Here is an 18,726-nt window from a genome sequence, read left to right as displayed (position 1 = left end):
TCGACAGATGAACGGATAAAGATGCGGTACACATATAAAATGGAATTCCATTCAGCCATAAAAAAGAATGAAGTAATGCCATTTGCAGCAATCTGGATGGACCTAGAGAAAGACAAATATCATATGATATCACTTATATGTGGAATCTAAAAAATGATACAAATGAACTTATTTACAAAACAGAAACAGACTCACAGACATAGAAAACAAACTTATGGTCACCAAAGGGGAAAGGGGGGGGTGGATAAATTAGAAGTTTGGGATTAGCAGATACAAACTACTGTATATAAAATAGATAAACAAGGTCATACTGTATAGCACAGGGAACTATATTCAATACCTTGTAATAAACTAAATTAGAAAAGAATCAGAAAAAGAATGTGTGTTTGTGTATAACTGTATCACTTTGCTGTACACCAGAAACACAACATTGTAAATCACCTATACTTCAATTTTTTTAAAAAAGTTAACATCCAACAAGGGACCTGTTAAACAAATTATGCTGAAAACTCCATGAAATATGCAAAGTGCAGATGAAGTTATGGAATATTGAAAATGTAATACACAGCCACACATATGATATACCAACTATTTAGAAACTATGCCAAAACTATGATAAAAAAAATAAAGTCACTGAGAAACACAAATAAAAAATAGTTTCATTAAATTAAAGGTATAATGGGTAAAGATTTTCATAAACCTGAGACATTAATTTCCTCCTTACTATGTAATTCATTTACCAGGATGACCAAATAAAACAATATATACAAACCTATTGGGGAAAAATGTCTATACAAATACATATTATTAATGAAGAGCAACATCCAAATCCAAGTGACCTTGATATATAAAAAATTAGAAACAGGCAAGAAGTCCAGACCAAAGTGAGGCTTCCAAACATGAAAATAGAGAAAATAACAACAAGGGAAAATTAAAGGTGGAAAAAAAAGCAATATGACTCTTCTCTTCAGAAGAGCTTAAAATCTCACCCGGGAAAGAAAAACTCCAAAATAACTCCTTGTAAAGCCCATAATTCAACTAAACACCTGCATACAAAGCTCAACAAGAAACACAAAGATGAATTCCTGATCCTAAGGCACTTGGAGAATATCAGGGAAGACTAGAGTGAAGAAATGTCATCTGAGCTTAGACTGGCCGGATAGGCACATTTCAGAACAGCTTTCCCTAATATCTCTATGTCCAGTTAGATGAAACATATTGGTGCTAACTCCCTGGTCGGGGAACTAAGATCCCGTATATCTGCGGGGCGTAGCCAAAAAACAAATTATAAAAAAATTAAAATTAAAAAAAAAAATGTTACACTAGAAAATATTTAACACAAAAGAAGGCAGTAACAAAGGATTAGAGGAACAAAAATACAAGACATAAAAAACAAAGAGCAAAATGACGGATATCAATCCTACCTTATCATTATTTACATAAAATGTATATGGATTTAAAATTCAAAGGCAGAAATTGACAGAAAAGATTAAAAAAAAATTACACAACTACACTGTCTAGAAGACACACTGCAGATCAAATTCAAAAAAGGGACTGAAAGTAAGGGGATGAAAAAGAAATAACATGCCAACAGTAACACACGGAAGGAAGTAATAAAAGTGGGGACATTACTACTGATTCTATACTAATAAAAAGGATTATGAGAGCAGTAGCAACAGTTGTACACCAACAAATAGGATAACTCGGATGAAACAGACCAAGTCCTAAAAACACAAAACCTACCAAGACTAAATGACATAGAAACAGAATATGTGAATAGACCTATAACTAGTAAGGAGACTGATCAGTTGTGAGTAATCAAAAAATCTCCCCACAAAGAAAAGCCCTGTAGGGACTTCCCTGGTGGTCCAGTGGTTAAGGTTCTGTGCTTCTAATGCAGGGGGCGCAGGTTAAATCCCTGGTCCGGAAACTATGGTCCCGCATGCCGTCAGGCGTGGCCAAAAAAAAAAAAAAAGCCCTGGACCCAGTGGCTTCCCTGGTAAATTGTACCAAACATTTAAAGAAGAACTAACACCACTCCTCAAACTTTTCGAAAAAATCTAAAGAGGAATAAACTCTCTAACTTACTCCTTGAGGACCGCATTACTGATACCAAAGTCAGACAAAGAAAAAGCTATAGACCAATATCCTTTTTTATAAGTATTTTTATTTATTTATTTATTTTTGGCTATGTTGGGTGTTCATTGCTGCGCTCAGGCTTTCTCTAGTTGCAGTGAGTGGGGGCTACTGTTCGTTGCAGTGCGTGGGCTTCTCATTGCAGTGGCCTTTGCTGCAGAGTACAGGCTCCAGGCATTCAGGTTTCAGTAGTTGCAGCTCGCGGGCTCCAGAGTGCAGGCTCAGTAGTTGAGGCACACTGGCTTAGCTGCTCCGCGGCACGTGGGACCTTCCCGGACCAGGGCTCGAGCCCGTGTCCCCTGCACTGGCAGGCGGATTCTTAACCACTGAGCCACCAAGGAAGTCCTAGACCAATATCCTTTATAAAGACTGATGCAAAAATCCTCAACAAAATTCAGCAAAACAAGTTGAACATCATATTAAAAATCCATAATATAAATATCAATCACTATTTTGAACAGCTGAAACTAATATAATGCTATTATGTCATTATATCTCAATTAAAAAAAAACAACCAAAACAAAACACCATGACAAAGTGGGATTTATTACTGTAACACAGGACTGTTCAACACATGAAAACAGATAAATTTAATACACCACATTCACAGAATGAAGGATAAAAATCACATGATCATCACCACTGATGCAGAAAAGGCATTTAATAAAATTCAATGCTCATTCATGATAAAAAAATACTCAACAAACTAGGATTAGAAGAAAACTACCTGGGACTTCTCTGGTGGCGCAGTGGTTAAGAATCCGCCTGCCAGTGCAGGGGACACGGGTTCGATCCCTGGTCTGTGAAGATTCCACATGCTGCGGAGCAACTAAGCCCACGCGCCACAACTACTGAGCCCGCGAACCACAACTACTAAAGCCCGCGCACCTAGAGCCCGTGCTCCAGAACAAGGGAAGCCACTGCAACGAGAAGCCTGTGTGCTGCAACAAAGAGGAGTCCCTGCTCGCCACAACTAGAGAAAGCCTGTGCACAGCAACAAAGACCTAACACAGCCAAAAATATAAATTAAGTAATTAATTATTTTTTTAAAAGTGAGTATAGTAGAGAAAGGTGCCTGAGGACTAAGTCCTGAGGGGTAGAAACAGGTAAGGATTCTTTTTAAGCTCTGCTAGAATTGCTTGGCCAACAGATTCTCCAAAACTCCCTGGCTTGGGAATGGGCACTAAATTTGGGACAAGGATAGCATCTCAGAATTTAGTCACAGAGTATTACATTTCAAAGCTATAGTTCTTAAAAAAAAAAAAAAAAAAAGCTGTAGTCCTCTAAGCAACTTTCAGATTACCAGTTAATCTCCCACATATCCAGATTTTTGAAAGGGGGTACACTTTGGCTATTCGAAACAAATATTCTGCTACAATGGAAGTGTCTCTTCCCCCAACATTTATCCATCATGGTGTCATGAACTGTTAGTCTATTCAGAAACTGGGTACACTAACAAATTTGGTTTCATGAAAGCTATGGAGTTAACCCTAGGTTCTAGGGAAGGGTCACAGACCAACCTTCCTCTCTGCCTCCCCTGGCTCTGCCTTCAACCTTTCTAAGCACAAGTGAAAATGGAACCCACTTTTAATGTTTTATTACTGTGTGTTAGAAACATCCCCAGCTATTTTCTTTTTTTTTTTAATTGTTTGTTTGTTTGTTTTTGTTTTTATTTTTGGCTGTGTTGGGTCTTCGTTGCGGCGAGCCGCGGCTACTCTTTGTTGCAGTGCGCGGGCTTCTCATTGTCGTGGCTTCTCCTGTTGCAGAGCACGGGCTCTACGCGCGCAGGCTTCAGTAATTGTGGCACGTGGGCTCAGTAGTTGTGACCTGCGGGCTCTTGAGTGCAGACTCAGTAGTTGTGGCACACAGGTTTAGTTGCTCTGCGGCATGTGGGATCTTCCCGGGCCAGGGCTTGAACCCATGTCCCTTGCATTGGCAGGCAGATTCTTAACCACTGCGCCACCAGGGAAGCCCCCCCAGCTATTTTCAATTGAAGCATTCATAGTCATGTGTGAGTGCTCAAAATCATTCTCAGGTCCCCAGCCCTCTTCAAAGATAGTTTAAAAAAAAAACCAAAATAACTCTCCAACCCAGTCTCACAACAGTATTTCATTCAAGTCAGAATTGAAGAGGGTTAAAAGTGCATCTCAACCACATCACACACTGAGTAACTGCTAAGTAAAATAACTGTACTAAGTATAGTGATCTAGCCAGCTACATTTGGTCACAATAAAACTCAGGCACTTTGCTGAACACTTAATACTGAATTATCTCTGATGTCACAGTAGCTTCTAAGAATAGAGTAGGAGTGTGTTTTTCTCCATATCATGCATGCAAAAACTGAGGCAGAAATTAAGTCATTTGCCCAGGTTCACAAAACTAGTACTAAAATTTCAATGCAGGGAATCAAACCTGACTCCAATAAAAATGCTTTTAACATTGCACCAGTCTATTCCCAGAAGATAAACAAGAATTTTCTTTACACAGGATTCTACACTTTACATATGAATTTCCACAATATTTAAATATAACTCACATCCCCCCAAATATTTTGGAAATCCAATATTCCCCTATCAAGAACAACTAACTTAAGGGAATTTCCTGGTGGTCCAGTGGTTAGGACTCGGGGCTGTCACTGCCAGGACCCGGGTTCAATCCCTAGTCAGGGAACTAGCAAGATTCCACAAGCTGCACAGCGGGGCCAAAAAAACAAACAAACAAACACACACACACATTAACTAACTTTAAAAAGTCTATTCACACAAGCAAAGCCACTGAAGCTGTTCTGCAGCTGTCAACACATTTTCTGGTTTGCCAAGAGCCTTTTCTTCAGCCATGGAGGGCAGTGACTAAAATCTCAGAAACAAGCAACTATACTTCAATTAAAAAAAAAGAAAAGAAAAAAAACCTCAGAAATGATTTGAGAGAACATGGCATACTTTAGAAAAACAGTACTTTAAATGTAACTTAATCTCTTCACTTTTTAAATGATGGAAGAAACGGAAATAATTTAGATGTTGGATACAGACTTGGCTAATTACAGAACACCTATACGTTTGAATGCTATACTGAAATTTTATACATATATATTAAGGGAAAAGGCATGTAATACAATGATCTCAAATCTTACAGAGATACATTTTCATACACAAACATACACAAAAAATGTCTGGAAGGATAGAGGTCAGAATGATAAATGGGTCTGTGGATACTGTCAAGTGATTTTTGGCTTATCTACATTTTCTAATTTTTGTACACTGAACATGTATTATGTGCACAGTTTTTTTTAATGAGATAATACATATCACAAAACCACCTTTTTAACCACTTTAAAGTATCCAATTTCATGGTTTTTAGTATATGTTGCATAATATTTTAAAGTAAATTTTAACACACATTTCCTTTGAAGGGAAAAATAAAAATGTATAGAAATGCAGCAAGACAGAATTTCCTACCACAGTGAGAAAAGTGCACCAAAGAAATAAGCATTATAATCCTCTGAACTGCCTGCCTTGAAAAAAATCTGAAAGTGCTTTGTCTCTGTGCCTAATTTGTATCATCTGTAAAATGGGGACAATTAATATTGCCTACTTCATAGGGCTCCTGGAAGTACTGAATAAGCTAATATGTAAACATTATTAATATGTTAAGTACCAGTAGCTGGTAATGTGTTAGCACTATAGGTGTTAACTTACATTATTTCAAAACCCTGATATCAGAAACTTGTTCTTCCTCCTCTATTCAAACCTGATTCTACCCTAAGTTGCAACATTTAAGGGTTCTATTTATTTTTTTATGTTAATTATTAGTATAAAGGTATCATTTTAAGAGCACAGTGTAATGTTTAAAAACCTAGGCTCTCTGAAATCATACTTCATAAAGTTATAAAGCGCCTAACACATAGTTACAACTCAAAAAGCAGCTGCTGTAATATTCACTGTATTTCTTTGAAAAGGTACATTTATTTAAACTACTTTAAGGATTAATATGGCAGTATAGGCACTTAACCTCCATTTAACACTATGTTTACAAAAATATTTCAATTTCCAAATAACTGACCTAGAAATATTTAAATAGTAACACAATTCCAATGCTGTTACATGATTTATATGGTATTATAACATTAAAAATGAATGTCCTCTCTGAGGGATAAACTATTCCCAAACAGAATGTGAAAGACAGAGGGACCAAATGACTTGTCCAAGACTATGAGATAAAGCAGGGTAAGAAGATAAATACCTATACTATTCTGTGCATTTGCAATTCACTAAGTCTTTAAAGTCTTAATCCCTTATATACATTACATTTGCTTATAATTAAATGAGGAATTACACACACTGCCAGAATAGAGAAATGCATGGGCTTAATTTCTGCTATGCTCTTAAACCACCTGTGAGACTCTGGACAGTTACTTTACCTCTCTGAGCTTGTTTCTTTGCCTGTGAAAGTAGTATAATAATGCCCCAATTTTGTAGCAGGCTGTTTCAACTGAACAACTCTATTTTTAATCGAGTACAAATTATCAAAAATAAGTGATAGCTATGGGGGTCCAGTGATTAAGAATCTGCCTTCCAATGCAGGGGACGCGGGTTCGATCCCTGGTCGGGGAACTAAAACCCCACATGCCACAGGGCAACCAAGCTCACGTGCCACAGCTACACAGCCCATGTACCTCAACTAGAGAGACGCCTGCGCGCCACAACGAAAGATCCCGAGTGCCGCAACTAAGACCTGACACAGCCATAAATAAATAAAATAAATAAATAAATAATTTAAGTAAATAAATGATAGCTATTTTTAGTCAGTGATTACAATTCTTCTACCTTACAAGAATTGTGATTTCCTTTCCCGGTCTCAACCCAAAACTGCAAAAGAAATATTCAACTACAGAATAGTATAAAAAGTAAAATACTATTTTAAGCATTTGCATTACTCCCACCTCACTCACAGCCACATAGCCTAATAAATGCATGTGTGTATTCTAGTTGTCAAAGATCTTTTAACATCCATTATATCATATGAATCTCAAAAACAACCAAGTAAGGTAGGCAGCACAGATTTTATTATCCCATATTTACAGCAGACAAGGAAACAGAGGCTCAGAGTGACCCTGTCAGAAGTCTAGAGGCCTTTAAGAAAAGGCAGGGATTAGAGGCCAGCATCTTCTGAACCCTACTCCACCACACCAACCACAGAACAAAAGAGTGAACTAGAGTACTTGAAGTCTCCTCCCACCAATCCTCTCTACCTGGTAGATGGGAGTCAGAGCTAGGTCTATTAACTTGCACTGAGAAGAAAGGGGGATCTGAGACTGAGGTAAGAAAATCTAGCAACGAGTAGTTAGATAAATGGTTTCTGGCAGCATTACAATTTTAGCCTGCAGCAAGCTAAGGCAAAAGACTAAAGATTATTGTGTAAAACTTAATTGTTACTAAGAAATGACCCTTGCTTATTGGCTACATCCAGGAACAATATATCAAAGAGAAAGCATGGACAATAGATCAAAGGGATCACTGAAGTCTTGGAAAAGGACGGCGTAAAAGCAGGGAATTGGTCCAATGAAAGCTGGAAAGCAGAGCAGCTGCTAGGTTGGTCATGGAAACTGGTGTACTGAGGACCACACGGTAAGGTTGAGGCTAAGGAGACTATTAGTGAAAGCCCAGCCTGGATGTAGCATGAAGCTGCTCACAGAGGGCAGCCTGCTCAAGAGGTAGAACACAAACATGCAGGCCAAGGCTTTCCTGCTAGCCCAGGCCTTTGGCTTTATGCCATAAGAATTTTCAGACCCACAAGAAAACAGGCTTGGTGACAGTGCAGAACACAGGCCTGAAAGGATGCAGCCCTCTACAACCCCAGAAGGCTTAAAGCAGGGAGGAGAGTTGTACTCTCTGGCCTGACACAACAAAAGAAATTGTTGTATGCTGTTATGCCTGTATGTTATACTGGAACTGAATGATTTAAACATTAGTTTGGGGCTATCCTTGGGCTCTTAATCTGGAGAATTTCAAAACACTGACCATAGGCCTTTTCCCTACAACAGAAAATCTAGTGCCAAATCACTCCAACATAAATCAATTTTATTCTGCATAGTCTTTCTGGCCATAAATTTTTCTTTCAATGTTTGAGAATCTACTATGCACCCAGCAATTCTCATTTATCATTACATTATATAACTGTTGGGTATGACCTGGGGCTTATTTTTCCTCTGACTTCTGCTTTAGTCTGAGCCTTTCAGGGATTTGTTTCTGAGTGCTAGAGGAAGCAGATCAATGGTTCTCAACCCCGGCTGTACATCAGAATCACCTGAGGAGTTATAAAATACAGAACCTCCTACCCACCCACAGGCCTGGAGATTCTGATTCAGTATGTATGGGGAGAGGCTCTTGGCAACTAATTTTTTTAAAAAAGCTCCACAGGTGATTCTGATGAACGGCCAGGGTTGAAAACAAATGCATCATATAGCTAGTTAGTATTTTATTGTAATTACAGGCCTGAGTGAGTTTGTTTTTGGGGAGAGAAGAGGTAAGACAGGATAATAAAAAAAGAGGTATCCTGACACAAGCAAGAGGTAACTGACTATATAATTTCAATAGTCACACAGGAAAAAGGAAGGATTTATCTGATACCCCAAGTACCAGAAACTGCTAAGAATATCTATATATTTTGTTTTTCTTTTATACCTCATACTGACAATGAGGCAGGTATTAATTACTATATCCTTGTTATAGGTGTAGAATCTGAGGCTCAGAAATGGGAAGTGAGCTGGCCAATTACCAAACAGAGCCATGTCTGTGCTCTGTTTAATCGCCTGTGCTCTTTACACTAGGTCACAACACAGAAAAATAAATAAAAACATCAGCCTTTAGTATTGGTAACTGTACTTAACCTCAACACAATTAGTGACCTTACTCTCTTCATTCAATAAGGGAATTCTGCTCATAAACTCTCACCAGGCAAATGTTCCTCACAACACCTTTACAGTATAATTCAATTAACGGAAGATGCCTCAGTCTCTTCAAAAAAACCAGACACATCACATACATCTATGCTCCTTATTGTACTTCTTTACCTGGGTCAAAACTAATCAATGCTGTTAAAAGGCAAGTCACCAACAGAGAATACTAAACTTAAGTCTAGAGTTAGCTCATGTTTAAAACAAAGATGCCTTCAGAAAACACAGTAAAACTATTTGTATACAGTCTTTTGCAATTAAAACAAGAGCAATTTTTACTCACTCTAAACTTTACATGTACCTTAAGAGAAAAAAAAAGCTCTTTGCCACACCTAAGTGATTTCCTCAAGACAACAAAAAGACTAGAACATCTGGCCTTCTATTCTAGTGTCTTTTCCCTAAAGCCACGTTGTCTTTCCAGTCTTAGTATCATACAACCCCATCCGTCTCATACAATGGAGAGCCCAGGATGCAAGAATTTTGGTACAGGCTGTGGTGACCTACAGACCTCATACCTGGATTATTTTGAAGCAAATCCCCAGATATCATTCATAATATTTCAGTATGTATCTCCAAAGAAACTTTTAATTAACATTAATTATCTACTACTAGACTATTCTAAAGAACAGAAATAATTTCAGGACAGCCCAAACATAGGTAAGTGGCTTCCTTCCCCCTTGCCTCCTCCACATGTGACACCAAGCTTTCTCCCCCTCTAACAATGTATTTTACATTTATTGGTTTAGGTGATCTCTCCCACTGGACTTCTCAAAATCCTTCTGTTGAAACTCCATCCCAGGGACTTCCCTGGTGGTCCAGGGGTTAAGAATCTGCCTTCCAATGCAGGGGACACAGGTTCGATCCCTGGTATGGGAACTAAGATCCCACATGCTGCGGGGGCAACTAAGCCCTTACACCACATCTACAGAGCCCTCATGCCGCAACTACTGAGCCCATGCACTCTGCCACAACTAGAGAGAAGCCTGCACGCTGCAACGAAGACCCCGTGTGCTGCAACTAAGTCCCGACACCGCCAAATAAATAAATAAATAAGTATTTTAAAAAGAGAAAAAAAAGAAGAAAGAAAGAAACTCCATCCCAAAGGTAGTTTCCATTGTGCTCCTCAGAAAGAGTGTCCTGGAGGGTCCCCTCAGGGGCTGCCCAAGAGAGTGAGAAGAAAACCTGCCTGCTCTCTATACCAAATTAAAGCAGCTCCATCTTTTTTCTGTTCTATACTGGTGTTCTGTATGAGAGTCCATTTGAAGCTTAAAAGTAAAAAACACAAAACCAAGTCCAAGGGACTTCCCTGGTGGTCCAGTGGTGAAGAATCTGCCTTCCAATGCAGGGGATGTGGGTTCGATCCTTGGTCGGGGAACTAAGATCCCACATGCCGCAGGGCAACTAAGCCTGAGTGCTGCAACTACTGAGCCCACGCACCTCAACGAGAGAGCCTGCACGCCGCAAATAAGACCCGGCACAGCCAAATAAATAAATAAATATTTTGTTAAAAATAAAATAAAATAGATAGGGAATTCCCTGGCAGTCCAATGGTTAGAACTCTGCTCTCACTGCTGAGGGCCCAGGTTCAATCCCTGGTCTGGGAACTAAGATACCATAAGCCGTGCAGTGCAGGAAAAAAAAAAAAAAAAAGAAATAGATTACCAACAAGGACCTACTGTATAGCACAGGGAACTCTGCTCAGTGCTCTGTAATAACCTAAATGGGAAAAGAATTTGAAAAAGAATAGATACATGTATATGTATAACTGAATCACAACATTGTTTATCAACTCCACTCCAATATAAAATACATTTTTTTAAAAATCCAGTTATAAAATCTTTTTGTATTAAAAAAAGGCAGGGGGACAAGCCTCTTAGATAGCCTCATCCACCAGAGGGCAGACAGCAGAAGAAAGAAGAACTACAGTCCTGCAGCTTGTGGAACAAAAACCACATTCACAGAAAGACAGACAAGATGAAAAGGCAGAGGGCTACAGACCAGATGAAGGAACAAGATAAAACCCCAGAAAACAACTAAATGAAGGGGAGATAGGAAACCTTCCAGTAAAAGAATTCAGAAAAATGATAGTGAAGATGATCCAGGACCTGGGAAAAAGAATGGAGGCAAAGACAAAGAAGATGCAAGAAATGTTTAAAAACACCTAGAAGAATTAAAGAACAAACAAACAGAGATGAACAATACAATAACTGAAATGAAAAATACACTAGAAGGAATCAATAGCAGAATATCTGAGGCAGAAGAAAGGATAAGTGACCTGGAAGACAGAATGGTGGAATTCTCTGCCGTGGAACAGAATAAAGAAAAAAGAATGAAAAGAAATGAAGACAGCCTAAGAGACCTCTGGGACAACATTAAACGCAACAAAATTCTCATTATAGGGGTCCCAGAAGGAGAAGAGACAGAGAAAGGACCAGAGAAAACATTTGAAGAGATTATAGTCGAAAACTTCCCTAACATGGGAAAGGAAAGCACAGCGAGTCCGAGGCAGGATAAATGCAAGGAGAAACATGCCAAGACACACAGTAATCAAATTGACAAAAATCAAAGACAAAGAAAAATTATTGAAAGCAACAAGGGAAAAACGACAAATAACATACAAGGGAACTCCCATAAGGTTAACAGCTGATTTCTCAGCAGAAACTCTACAAGCCAGAAGGGAGTGGCATGATATATTTAAAGTGATGAAAGGGAAGAATCTACAACCAAGATTACTCTACCGAGCAAGGATCTCATTCAGATTTGACGGAGAAATCAAAAGCTTTACAGACAAGCAAAAGCTAAGAGAATTCAGCACCACCAAACTAGCTCTACAACAAATGCTAAAGGAACTTCTCTAAGTGGGAAACACAGAGAAGAAAAGGACCTACAAAAACAAACCCATAACAATAAAGAAAATGGTAATAGGAACATACATATCGATAATTACCTTAAACGTGAAAGGATTAAATGCTCCAACCAAAAGACACAGGCTTGCTTGAATGGATACAAAAACAAGACCATATATATGCTGTCTACAAGAGACCCACTTCAGACCTAGGGACACATACAGACTGAAAGTGAGGGGATGGAAAAAGATATTCCATGCAAATGGAAATCAAAAGAAAGCTGGAGTAGCAATATTCATATCAGATAAAATAGAGTTTAAAATAAAGAATGCTACAAGGGACAAGGAAGGACACTACATAATGATCAAGGGATCAATCCAAGAAGAAGATATAACAATTACAAATATACATGCACCCAACATAGGAGCACCTCAATACATAAGGCAACTGCTAACAGCTATAAAACAGGAAATCGACAGTAACACAATAATAGTGGGGGACTTTAACTCCTCACTTACACCAATGGACAGATCATCCAAACAGAAAATTAATAAGGAAACACAAGCTTTAAATGACACAACAGACCAGACAGATTTAATTGATATTTATAGGACATTCCATCCAAACACAGCAGATTACACTTTCTTCTCAAGTGCACATGGAACATTCTCCAGGATAGATCACATCTTGGGTCACAAATCAAGCCTCAGTAAATTTAAGAAAATTGAAATCATATCAAGCATCTTTTCTGACCACAACACTATGAGATTAGAAGTCAATTAAAAGGAAAAAAAAAAAAAAAAACACAAACACATGGATACTAAACAATACATTACTAAATAACCAAGAGATCACTGAAGAAATCAAAGAGGAAATCAAAAAATACCTACAGACAAATGACAACGAAGACACGATGATCCAAAACCTATGGGATGCAGCAAAAGCAGTTCTAAGAGGAAAGAAGTTCATAGCAATACAAGCCTACCTCAAGAAACAAGAAAAATCTGAAATAAACAATCTAACCTGACACCTAAAGGAACTAGAGAAAGAACAAACAAAACCCAAAGTTAGTAGAAGGAAAGAAATCATAAAGATCAGAGCAGAAATAAATGAAATAGAAACAAAGAAAACAATAGCAAAAATCAATAAAAAGAAAAGCTGGTTCTTTGAGAAGATAAACAAAATTGATAAGCCATTAGCCAGACTCATCAAGAAAAAGAGGGAGAGGACTCAAATCAATAAAATTAGAAACGAAAAAGGAGAAATTACAGGTTTCCCTGGTGGCGCAGTGGTTCAGAATCTGCCTGCCAGTGAAGGGGACACGGGTTCAAGCTCTGGTCCAGGAAGATCCCACATGCCATGGAGCGACTAAGCCTGTGCGCCACAACTACTGAGCCTGCGCGCTAGAACCCGCGAGCCACAACTACTGAAGCCCGTGCACTTAGAGCCCGTGCTCCGCAACAAGAGAAGCTACCACAGTGAGAAACCCCCACTCACCACAACCAGAGAAAAGCCTGCACAGAGCAACAAAGACCTGACGCAGCCAGAAACAATAAATAAATAAAATAATGAAATAAATAAATTTTTCAGAAAAAGAAGTTACAACAGACACTGCAGAAATACAAAGCATCCTAAGAGACTACTACAAGCAACTCTATGCCAATAAAATGGACAACCTGGAAGGAACGGACAAATTCTTAGAAAGGTATAACCTTCCAAGACTGAACCAGGAAGAAATAGAAAATATGAACAGACCAATCACAAGTACTGAAATTGAAACTGTGATTAAAAATCTTCCAACAAACAAAAGTCCAGGACCAGATGGCTTCACAGGTGAATTCTATCAAACATTTAGAGAAGAACTAACACCCATCCTTCTCAAACTCTTCCAAACAATTGCAGAGGAAGGAACACTCCCAAACTCATTCTATGAGACCACCATCACCTTGATATCAAAACCAGACAAAGATACTACAAAAAAAGAAAATTACAGACCAATATCACTGATGAATATAGATGCAAAAATTCTCAACAAAATACTAGCAAACAGAATCCAACAACACATTAAAAGGATCATACACCACGATCAAGTGGGATTTATCCCAGGGATGCAAGGATTCTTCAGTATATGCAAATCAATCAATGTGATACACCATATTAACAAATTGAAGGATAAAACCCATATGATCATCTAAATAGATGCAGAAAAAGCTTTTGACAGAATTCAACACCAATTTATGATAAAAACTCTCCAGAAACTGGGCATAGAGGGAACCTACCTCAACATAATAAAGGCCATATATGACAAACCCACAGCAAACATCATTCTCAATGGTGAAAAACTGAAAGCATTTCCTCTAAGATCAGGAACGAGACAAGGATGTCCACTCTCACCACTATTATTCAACATAGTTTTTTTGGAAGTTTTAGTCACAGCAATCAGAGAAGAAAAAGAAATAAAAGGAATCCAAATCAGAAAAGAAGAAGTAAAACTGTCACTGTTTGCAGATGACATGATACCACACATAGAGAATCCTAAAGATGCCACCAGAAAACTACTAGAGCTAATCTACGAATTTGGTAAAGTTGCAGGATACAAAATTAATGCACAGAAATCTCTTGCATTCCTATACACTAATGATGAAAAATCTGAAAGAGAAATTAAGGAAACACTCCCATTTACCACTGCAACAAAAAGAATAAAATACCTAGGAATAAACCTACCTAGGAAGACAAAAGACCTGTATGCAGAAAACTATAAGACACTGATGAAAGAAATTAAAGATGATACCAACAGATGGAGAGATATACCATGTTCTTGGATTGGAAGAATCAATATTGTGAAAATGACTGTACTACCCAAAGCAATCTACAGATTCAATGCAATCCCTATCAAATTACCAATGGCATTTTATACAGAACTAGAACAAAAAAATCTTAAAATTTGTATGGAGACACAAAAGACCCCGAATAGCCAAAGCAGTCTTGAGGGAAAAAAACAGAGCTGGAGGAATCAGACTCCCTGACTTCAGACTATACTACAAAGCTACAGTAATCAAAACAATATGGTACTGGCACAAAAACAGAAATATAGATCAATGGAACAGGATAGAAAGCCCAGAGGTAAACCCACGCACCTATCGTCAACTAATCTATGACAAAGGAGGCAAGGATATACAATGGAGAAAAGACAGTCTCTTCAATAAGTGGTGCTGGGAAAACTGGGCAGCTACATGTAAAAGAATGAAATTAGAACACTCCCTAACACCATACACAAAAATAAACTCAAAATGGATTAGAGACCTAAATGTAAGACCAGACACTATAGAACTGTTAGAGGAAAACATAGAAGAACTCTCTTTGACATAAATCACAGCAAGATCTTTTTTGATCCACCTCCTAGAGTAATGGTAATAAAAACAAAAATAAACAAATGGGGCCTAATGAAACTTAAAAGCTTTTGCAAAGCAAAGGAAACTACAAACAAGAAGAAACAACAACCCTCAGAATGGGAGAAAATATTTGCAAACAAATCAACGGACAAAGGATTAATCTCCAAAATATAAAAACAGCTCATTCAGCTCAATGTTAAAGAAACAAACAACCCAATCCAAAAATGGGCAGAAGACCTAAATAGACATTTCTCCAAAGAAGACATACAGACGGCCATGAAGCACATGAAAAGCTGCTCAACATCACTAATTATTAGAGAAATGCAAATCAAAACTACAATGAGGTATCACCTCACACCAGTTAGAATGGGCATCATCAGAAAATCTACAAACAACAAATGCTGGAGAGGGTGTGGAGAAAAGGGAACCCTCTTGCAGTGCTGGTGGGAATGTAAATTGATACAGCCACTATGGAGAACAATATGGAGGTTCCTTAAAAAACTAAAAATAGAATTACCATATGACCCAGCAATCCCACTACTGGGCATATACCCAGAGAAAACCTTAATTCAAAAAGACACATGCACCCGAATGTTCATTGCAGCACTATTTACAATAGCCAGGTCATGGAAGCAACCTAAATGCCCATCAACAGACAAATGGATAAAGAAGTTGTGGTACATATATACAATGGAATATTACTCAGCCATAAAAAGGAACGAAATTGAGTCATTTGTTGAGATGTGGATGGACCTAGAGACTGTCATACAGAGTGAAGTAAGTCAGAAAGAGAAAAACAAATATCGTATATTAATGCATGTATGTGGAACCTAGAAAAATGGTACAGATGAGCCGGTTTGCAGGTCAGAAGTTGAGACACAGATGTAGAGAACAGACATATGGAAACCAAGGGGGGACAACTGCGGTGGGGTGGGGATGGTGGTGTGCTGAATTGGGCCATTGGGATTGACATGTATACACTGATGTGTATAAAATTGATGACTAATAAGAACCTGCAGTATAAAAAAACAAACAAACAAAACAACTAATACTAAACTTTCATTGGGTTATTTGTATGGAAATATGTTAATATAAATGTTTCAGACATTACATGAAATTTCTAAAAATCTTATATGTTCTGGTATAATGTTATAAGTCATAATCCTAGTTATTACTTTAAAATGTATATCTCAGAAATAACTAATTTTCTTGTCAACTGCATTATTATGAACTTTCATCAAATCTTTAACCGTGGTCATTTTTAAGTCTTTTGTCATTTACAGACAGTTCTGGGTGTACTCTGATGCTTTTGCAAATATGTTCCTATAAAAGGGTTTCATCTTCAAGGAATTCATGGAAAAGACTCTGACAAGTACAGGTTTCTGGTAACTGACTGTACTGCTGAACTGAATGAATAAGCATTTTCAGAACTCTAATGAAAAACTGATGAACTCATAAAAGTGCTAACAAAAGATCAAGATGAAAAAAAAAATTAATTACATGGGACTGAGTGAACTGATAAGGATGAGTATAATTTTTGTGACTTTCTGTTTGAATTAAAAAAAAAAAATCCCACAAGGACTCAGAGGCAAAGAATATACAAATCAATTTTCACTGCAAAGTAAAGGAGCTGTTACAGTGGAGGATTACTGGACTGAATGTCAATATTATGACATAGTATGAGTGTGTTTCGTGTTTGGTAATTGCAATCATTGTTGCTTTTGTTGTGGTCATCCATGTACAATGCTTGATGTCAGTCTATCTCTTGTAAAAATAAAATACAGTGTGTGTGTGTGTGTGTGTGTGTAAAAAAATAAAATAAAATAAAATATGCTTTAAAAAAAAAAAAAGAAGAAACAACAACCCTCAGAATGGGAGAAAATATTTGCAAACGAATCAATGGACAAAGGATTAATCTCCAAAATATAAAAACAGCTCATGCAGCTCAATATTAAAAAGCAAACAACCCAATCAAAAAATGGGCAGAAGACCTAAATAGACATTTCTCCAAAGACATACAGATGGCCAAGAAGCACATGAAAAGCTGCTCAACATCGCAAATTATTAGAGAAATGCAAATCAAAACTACAGTGAGGTATCACCTCACACCAGTTAGAATGGGCATCATCAGAAAATCTACAAACAACAAATACTGGAGAGGGTGTGGAGAAAAGGGAACCCTCTTGCAGTGCTGGTGGGAATGTAAATTGATACAGCCAACTAAGGAGAACAGTATGGAGGTCCCTTAAAAAACTAAAAATAGAATTACCATATGACCCAGCAATCCCACTGCTGGCCATATACACAGAGAAAACCATAATTCAAAAAGACACATGCACCCAAATGTTCATTGCAGCACTATTTACAACAGCCAGTACATGGAAGCAACCTAAATGTCCATCTACAGATGAATGGATAAAGAAGATATGGTACATATATACAATGGAATATTACTCAGCCGTAAAAGGGAATGAAATTGGGTCATTCATAGAGACGTGGATGGATCTATAGACTGTCATACAGAGTGAAGTAAGTCAGAAAGATTAAAACAAATATCATATATTAACGCGTCTATGTGGAACCTAGAAAAATGGTACAAATGAACTGGTTTGCAGGGCAGAAATACAGACACAGATGTAGAGAACAAACGTATGGACACCAATGGGGGAAAGTGGCAGGGGGGGAGGGGGGTGATGAATTGGGAGATTGGGATTGACATGTATACCCTAATATGTATAAAATGGATAACTAATAAGAACCTGCTGTATAAAAAATATAAATTAAATAAAATTTAAAAAAAAAAAAAAAAAAGGTAGGGGGACTTCCCTGGTGGTGCAGTGGTTAAGACTCCGCACTGCCAATGCAGGGGGCCCGGGTTCAATCCCTGGTCAGGGAACTATATCCCACACACATGCCTCAAGTAAGAGTTCACATGCCACAACTAAGGAACCCACCTGCTGCAACTAAGACCCAGTGCAACCAAATTAATTAATTAATTAAAGGGGAAAAAAAGATAATATAGTGCACTACCACTATTTATCTTATTTTTTTTTATTATTGCTTATTTTATTTTTGGCTGCATTGGGTCTTCGTTGCTGCGCGCGGGCTTTCTCTAGTTGTGGTGAGCCAGGGCTACTCTTCGCTGTGGTACGTGGGCCTCTCACTGTGGTGGCTTCTCTTGTTGCAAAGCACGGGCTCTAGGTGCACAGGCTTCAGTAGTTGTGGCTTGTGGGTTCTAGAGTGCAGGCTCAGCAGCCATGCCATACGGGCTTAGTTGCTCCACAGCATGTGGGATCTTCCTGGACCGGGGCTCGAACCTGTGTCCCCTGCATTGGCAGGCGGACTCCCAACCACTGTGACACCAGGGAAGCACTACCACTATTTAAAAACAAAAAACAAA

The 18,726-nt window shown here is 38.1% G+C and overlaps 1 protein-coding gene and 1 non-coding gene across 4 annotated transcripts in view; one reads left to right on the top strand and one right to left on the bottom strand.

Moving 5' to 3' along the window:
• The window catches only part of NSD1 (nuclear receptor binding SET domain protein 1), a 133,961-nt gene that overhangs the window by 84,351 nt on the left and 30,884 nt on the right, over positions 1 to 18,726 (bottom strand). The gene's annotated exons all lie outside the window — the stretch shown is intronic.
• On the top strand, positions 18,150 to 18,222 carry TRNAG-GCC (transfer RNA glycine (anticodon GCC)). The gene has a single exon. It is a non-coding gene; the product is annotated as a tRNA-Gly (tRNA).

This window comes from Eschrichtius robustus, chromosome 2 (assembly GCF_028021215.1).
Source record: "Eschrichtius robustus isolate mEscRob2 chromosome 2, mEscRob2.pri, whole genome shotgun sequence".
In the NCBI taxonomy this organism is placed as follows: domain Eukaryota; kingdom Metazoa; phylum Chordata; class Mammalia; order Artiodactyla; family Eschrichtiidae; genus Eschrichtius; species Eschrichtius robustus.
Note: the sequence above shows the minus strand (reverse complement) of the source record. Positions and strands in the feature narration are given on the sequence as shown.